This window comes from Rhinolophus sinicus, linkage group LG07, assembly GCF_036562045.2.
Source record: "Rhinolophus sinicus isolate RSC01 linkage group LG07, ASM3656204v1, whole genome shotgun sequence".
NCBI lineage: Eukaryota > Metazoa > Chordata > Mammalia > Chiroptera > Rhinolophidae > Rhinolophus > Rhinolophus sinicus.
In genome coordinates, this window is record NC_133757.1 from 75994677 (window position 1) to 76002466 (window position 7790).

Consider the following 7790-nt stretch of genomic DNA (forward strand, 5'->3'; position numbering starts at 1 on the left):
ATGGGAAAATTAGGATATTCCACAAGAGACCTTAAGTAGACTATGCCCAAAGGACACTGGAGGTGCTGAAGCAGAACATGATTAGGCTGTTTGGTAAAGGATAACAGGTCACATGGATGTTAAAATGATGTTAACCAAAGGAAGTACTTTCTTCTAGCTTATTAGTTTACAAGAGTTTTTGGAATTTTTAATATACTCATTAATAAAAGTATGGTGATTTGGGGCAAATATGAAGGACTAGTAGAAACATATTATTCAGGGTCTTTTGGCACCATTGATAAATAAGCATTAAACTTGAAAAATGGTTATTATTCAAAAGAAAGTTTCAATAAACTATTATTCACATAATTACTTAAATGTGATTTTAAAAGTTACTTTTGAAAAGCCAATTCACTCAAACTTTTAAATTTATTTCAGGTTTATTATTACCTTCTGTATTTCTCTATTGTACTATTATATTAGTAAATAGAAGACAAAATAAAAAAGAAAGCAATATGTAGCCTTGATACCATAAAACCCAAATTACTTCACCTTTATCTTCAATCCCACCAAACACATAGTTATTGATCTTATATGTAAGGAATTAAAAGACATCTGTCCAACATTTTTAGTTTTATTTTTTGTCTATATCCATGTGCCTTAAGAAACTGAGAAACAATTAAGAAAGGAAACAACTTGAGCATGTCATGTGATATAAGTAAATTATTTCAGTAACTTTTCTATTCACTTTTTTGTAAACGTTCATTATCTTGAAGGAAAAGAAGTGCTGTATACACTTGCAGTACCTGTGTAATGATAGCTTTAGCAGGTTATCCATTGTTGTGGTACTGAATATTCCTTTGCATTTCACAAGTTATGACTCCAAAACCTGGTCATTTCTTTGTGGTACAAAGAATTAATGAAGGGCCGCCACATTTGAATATCTTTCATAGGTATCTTCAAAGTTGGCTATTTTATTTGTTTATAGTACGAATCATATTCTGTATCCAGACAGTATTCCCAACCTGCTAAATCTGTGCTAATTATGGTTACCTAATTTTACCTCTTCAAAAATAAAATATAAAAGCTAAATATGTTAAAAATATGAGGAGAAAATACTTCCAATATTTTAAATTTACCACCTCATGGAATCTACCTTTGACTGTTTCATTATTACCAGTAGCATATTTCGACTTTAGCATTTAACCATCTCACTGTGACAATGTTAAGTTTCATTTGAAAGAATCCCCGATATTGGTAGTTCAAGCTAACTGTTTATACTTGAACAAAGACATCTTAGAAAACTTTATGCAAAAAGAAGTCACTGAGATACTAATACATTTGGATTAACACAGTGTTCACATACGTTACTGCCTTTCATGTAAGTTATAAAATTAAAATATATGTTGACATTTCAATACAATAAATAAAATAAAACTAAAATTTTAAAAAGCCATATTTTGTTTGAAATGCTACAGTCTGAGTATTTATACTAATATAATTAGTTTTAAATACAAAATTTCAAAACGTGTAGAAGAAGAGAATGATTCTATATACATTTAAAGGAGTCTATTTGGTAAAAGATTCATAGACTGGTGCTTCACATATCCCATTTGGCTCCTCTACCTGACTAGTCTTTAAAAATATGTATCAATATTTAATGTAAGATCACATGACTGACAAATCCTACAAAGAACATCTGCTTAGAGTAAAACATGGGAACAACTTAAAGGGATTTACATTTGATCTCTAGTGTTTGTAATAATATCCATTTCTTGTAACAACCACTCTCATGTAGGATTCTGCTGTAAATAAAATAAAAAATCTCTACCCAGAGGAATTATTTTAAATCATAAGTTCTAAAGCTAAAGTTCATCCATGTAAGTGCAATGCAACTAGAGTAAAAAATTTTATGATAATTAAAAATATTTTTAAAAACACATTTAAACTTAGTGTATTCTTTAATTGCTGAAAAAACATAATCCTAGTAGTTGAGTAATACTTATTAATTCTGCAACGGCTTATATTTTACCCATTCCTATTAATATAGGACATCTAGTTACATACAACCTGAACACTCTCCCTGGAATGTAAAGGAATCTCCACCCCAATATTTTACAGCCATCATTTATATTTACTTTTATGTCACTAAATGACATAAATGAAAGATCATAATTCTAGTTATCAGACAAACCATCGTGTCTGTCAAATAGTCTGAACAGTAATAAGAAACACACAGCACCAGCTAACTTCTACGATTTAGTAATTGTTCACTATGAGAAGTACTGTTTGGTGGTTTTTTGCACTGAATTCTTTCTCCATACACACTCAACACACACTGCCAATTGACAAAAGGAACACAGCTTCAAAAGAAAATCTAAGTGAAGAAAACCTCTCTGTTAAGCATGCAAGAGGTTAAACATTGCTGAAATAGCGAGGCATTTTCTCAGCCCACGCTTCCCAGTTGCATTCAATTACCAACAGCAGTAGCGACTATAACACAAGCTAAAACTGTATTATTAAATCAGAGCTTCCCATTTACATCCACCTCTAACCTAAAGGGTTGGGAGGGGATGACATTTACTAGTCAACAGCAGAACAAATAGCCCCCAACTTGGAAATGCACATGACCTTGGGGTGTAGAATTCTCAGAGACTGAGTTTCACAAGTTTTATTTGGATCTACTGCATAACAACACATATAAATGAACACAGCATGGTATAAATGTTCTTCTCCCTACCACCTCCCCTCCAAAAATGTTGAGAGCTCTGCACTTTGCAGTCTATGCATTAAATAGCAGAGGTAATATTAACTAACCAGAGATTAGTCCACTCAAATATATTTTTTTTAAGATTGCATTTGTTTTAAACAACTTGTTGGTTGATTTATTTAATGTAATTCATTAAAATATTTGGGGGCTTACATTGAATGATTCCTGTTCCTTGAGCCATGCTGGAAGTATTGCTCTACAAATACTTATATGTATAAAGCAAGATGTAACATGATGATATTAACTTCACAAAAAAACAAAGCCCTCAACTTCCCCTCTAGAATTCAGTGCATAATCACCAACAGATGCTCTTGCAATAATAATGGCAATAGTAATTATTAAAATAATTATTGCAATCATTGCCAAAAGTCCCAATTAAAATTATAAAAATAATAACTTGCTTTTTGTATGGCAGTCTGCATTTTTCTCCCATTTGTAATCATTTATAACAATATTATTTTTCTTACCTTATTTTAACAGTCAAAAAAGTCTCCTAGAAAGATTCCTAAACGGTGTAGATATATGTATATGACAACAATAATAATAATTTTAAAAAAATGAAAAGATCCTCTTAGCTGGCAAAAGGTGAAAATAGTTTGGTCTAAAACTATAGAAATCTCCAAAGTCACGCCTGAATGGGCGCCCAGGTGGCAAACAGAGGACTCTCTCCCACGTCCGTCCGATACCACACTCCTTTGTCAAGTTGATACAGTCCTGATGGTGAAGCGGTCCGGCGGGGCACAGAGGGTGCAAGAGGGCGTTGCCTGGAGGCGCTGGAGCAACCAGTCCGCTGGCTTCCCAGGTTCAGCACCGACAGCCCAGGGACAGCACCAGCTCCGCTCACCTCCAGTTTGTCTCAGTCACTGAACCAGGCTGATTCTCGCGCCTCCTCCCGAAGCAAGAGCTGCTGCCACTCAACCGGGCGTGCCCCACCCCCCATAGCTGACGTAACTATTTTGCATACCAACTCCCTGAGAGGTGTGGGGCCGCCCCCTTGACTGGGCTTCTGCTAGGGTCAGCTGAGACAACCAAGGCGGAGAAATCCAGGCTTATGATCAACATGAGCATCATTGGACTTCACGATCCATCCACCACCAGACCTGAAGAAACTAAACGCTTTCCGCGTCGCATGAGTCTCTGCCTTCACTGGGACTGCCGTTTCTGTGCACTCTAAAGATCGCTGCTGGCACAGCTCCGGCAGAAAGATGATGGGCGGGGGAGGGGGCAGTGGAGCACAGAGAGGCTGGGGAGGCGGGTGGAGAAGGGACAGGCGAACAGAATTAATCAACTCAACAACTCCAAAAAAAGACGGAGGGAAAAAAAAAAAATCCCCGATCCGTTTGCTCTTCCTGGCCAAACTTTCCTCTTTCTCCCTGCCATTTGTTTACTGGAAAGGATGTATTTGGTGTGCCGTTCCCTTTCCTCGGTTCATGGAACTGCTAGAGGGAGTTACTGCAGCAGAAACTTGTTCTAGAGAAAAAAAAAACTGCTATGAGCGCTGGGAGGAAATGTGAAAGCTTGCAATGCTTATCATTCGTAAACAAAATATTTTCTTATTTTTTATATGAGCGCTGCAAAATATTTTCTTATTTTTTTATATGAGCGCTGCATTTTTTTATATGACTTCTTAGTTGTTCCTTCAAAATTTGCATAGCCCTCCTTCTTCATTCTCATAGTTTAAATATATCATAAAGGTACATGGATTTAGAGATTCCAGGGCAAAAAAAAAATCATTTAATAATGAAAAAAGTGAAAGTTCTCGGCTTCAACTTCCACTGCCAACGTGCTGAAGGTTATGCAATATTTATTATGTCTAATATATCAAGTGTTCTATGAAAGTGAGGTCTACTGGAAACATTTCATAGCCGTTAGCAATTCTCTCGGTATATAAGTATGAGATGTATCTTGTCCCAGTGAGGCTCTCAGGGCCTTGACAGCAAGAGAAAGGGGGGGCTGCTAGGCCAGATCCCTGACTACTTAAAATGGCAAACAAACAGTGAACCAATCAGTCATCCCAAAGGGTTATTATTCACACACTATCCACATGTCCCACCTATAGCCATCAGGACTTATTTGTATAAAGAAATAGGCAAATAAAATTAAGCCTAAAATTTTCTTCACTTGGTTAAAACATTTTTCATAAAAAGTTTATTAAATTTCAGAGCACTGAACACATTGTTTTCCATCAAAATGCACACGTACTGATATGTGCCATTATATTCCTGGAGAGTAATATAAATTTGTACTAAATCTATTCATGAGTGTTTTCAGGGACTCTGTTGAAATAAGTATACTTGTTCATTTTCCTATCAGGAAAAATAATTAACAAATTTGACTTTCTGCAATGTTTAAGAAATTATTTAAGGAAGCATATTTACTTTGTGGGCATATACACCCAAACTGCATCTTAAAAATTACTTAAGCAGGAGCCAAATTGAGAGAAAAAAAATGGTATTTTTGCATTTGAGGGAACTTTCCTTCTTCTGCTTTACATCCACATAAACCATTTTTTTCAGCTTTCTTCCAGACTTTGTCAGTTTCTTTCCCAACTGTTAAATTCCCTGGGAATATATCTCCAACATATCTAGACCATATTACATCCAGGTAATCTGCAATATACTGTTTTCTTCTGACAAATATTGGTTTTATATAAATATATGAATGGTAAGTGCCATATCTTTTTGTCCTGCTTACTATTAGGTTGGTGCAAAAGTAATTGCAGTTTAAAAGGATAAAAATAATTGCAAAAACCTCAATTACTTTTGCACCAACCTAATACATAGACGTACTTACATACACACACATTCTAATAGTGCCTCAGTTCCCAAAGTGATTTTAATAATTGTTTCTGACACCATGGTAGGGCATGAAAAGTGACATTTAGATGCAGACGGGCATTTTACAAATACAATAAAAGCCTATTGAATAATCTGTACTTAGGCTTATAAAGTATGCATGGTACACTTCCTTGGGAAATGCCACATGGCATCTTTTGTTCTGCTTCATGCCAACATGTCAAAATGTCAGAGAAGACTTAAAAGTTCGCTGTGGAAACATAGAGTGTGTTATAATATTCCACCCAAGTCTATGTCATATGTTGTTTAACAGACACTAATTTTCAGTTCACTCCAGTGATCAGATTATTTCAGGCTATGAATTCAATTAAGGCAGGCATAATATTATTCAAAAGCCTGAGGGGATGAAACTGGAAAACAAACCTATGTTTCAAATATGGAAAAACAACAACAACAACAGATCACTTTCTCATTGTGTCAACAAAAAGAGAGAGAAAGAAGAAATAAAAGAAACAGAACTATTTTGTCATACATTTATGAAGGTGCATACATGGAGGAAAGTATTGGGATGACTGCACTCTCGTAGGGTATTCTAGGTTTTGTTCTGTCTTAATTGGCTATGTGAGCAAGAACAAGTTATTTAAATTATTTCATCACAATCATCAAACTGAAAATTTGGGGATTGCACTAAATTATCTCTAAAGTCCCTTACACATCTGTCATTCTGTGATTCTATATTAGAATTAAAAACTTCAAAAGTTTCTATATTAGAATGCAAGACCTTAAGAACTTCCTCCTTGGATGCAATAAGTTGGAATCTGGTTACTAATACTATGAAAATGGTAGCATAGGGCAAGTAGTCTGGGAAGTGTGGAAAGGGGATGAATGACTAGTACCAAGGATGAGGTTAATGAGGTAAAAAAATAAAATTTACCTAACCAGGATGGAGCTGAGAGGATTAAATAGGTCTGCTAAAATATTCATTTATTTTTATATAAGCAATATTATATTCTCACATATAGTCACACTTGTAATTACTTTAGAATATTTGAAGTAATTGTAAAATAACAATAAAATGTAAGGCATACAGAAAGTGATTAAATGGATTTTTATTTGTAAATTGCCATTGGAAAGATGACAAAAATATTAAGTAAATATACTCAAGGAAAATACCTTTAAAGCTGAGTAACCAACATCTATTAAGGGTTTTAATTTAGGTAATCTACATGAACGTATTAAAATGTACCACACAAAAATTATGAAGCTCATTGTGTTGTTGTCTTGTGTGTGTGTGAATCAATTATGAGAAGGTTTGCTGCAAATTAAGAACATGTTTATTTTGAAAAGCAAATATTCACTACTTTTCTCTAGGTAATTTTCACTATTAATTTTAGGGAATTAAAAGACATAAATGACCAAGCCTTCCTTAATTAAAGAGAGCAGTAAGATCAAAACATAAGTACAAAATGTATCTGTGTTAGAGATCTCAACTCTCCTGCAATATGAGCTTCTAGATGATTGTGCTTTTTCCTGATGTATATACCAGGAGTGCCAAAAAAATGTATACTCATGACTTGTATTCATCTTTTGTTATCAGTATAAATTGAGTATTACAATGTTAATACAATTTTTCCCTTTCATAAAATGTGTATACATTTTTTTCGGCATCTTTTGTATGTACACACACACACACACACACACACACCGGGTGTGCCACAAAAATGTATACAACTGGACACTTTGGTCAACGTTGCTCAAGCAGTAGTTCACCATAATCAGAAGTGTCTGGACCCTGATGGTAACCACTTTGAGCACCTCTTGCAATTGCAGAAGTCAAACGTGAGTTGCAGTCATCTTTTGTTATCAGTATATATCGAGTATTAAAATTTTAATTGTTTTTTCCTTTCTCAAAATGTGTATACATTTTTTGGCACTCTCTGTAATGTGAGTATGTGAGTGTGTGTGTGTGTGCACGTGTGTGCGCGCGCGTGTGTGTCTGTATATAGAGAGATGTATATCTCTCTCTATATAGATATGCATATATATAGTTTTTAAAGAGTGGATACTGCATTTAACAATTAGAACTTATGAAAAAGGAATTTCTGAAATTATATTTAAGCTCTTGCTATTTAACCTTTTAATAGCAATTCCAAATGCTAAATATGCAATGTTTACATTTTTTGAATATTTGACACTTTAAAAAATATTTCCTCTCAACTTCCTCTCCTGTTTTTCTTCCTTACTTT

The 7790-nt window shown here is 34.5% G+C and overlaps 1 protein-coding gene across 5 annotated transcripts in view; it reads right to left on the bottom strand.

Moving 5' to 3' along the window:
• Window positions 1-3942, bottom strand: part of FSTL5 (follistatin like 5) — a 631388-nt gene extending 627446 nt beyond the window's left edge. For 3 of the 5 annotated variants that reach the window (XM_074337780.1, XM_074337778.1, XM_074337779.1), the window contains exon 1: window positions 3217-3356. The gene's annotated coding sequence lies outside the window, so the exon portion shown is untranslated. Of the gene's footprint in view, window positions 1-3216 lie in introns of all 5 variants that reach the window. The other 2 variants (XM_074337776.1, XM_074337777.1) reach the window with 2 other exon arrangements.
• Between the last annotated feature and the right edge of the window lie 3848 nt (window positions 3943-7790).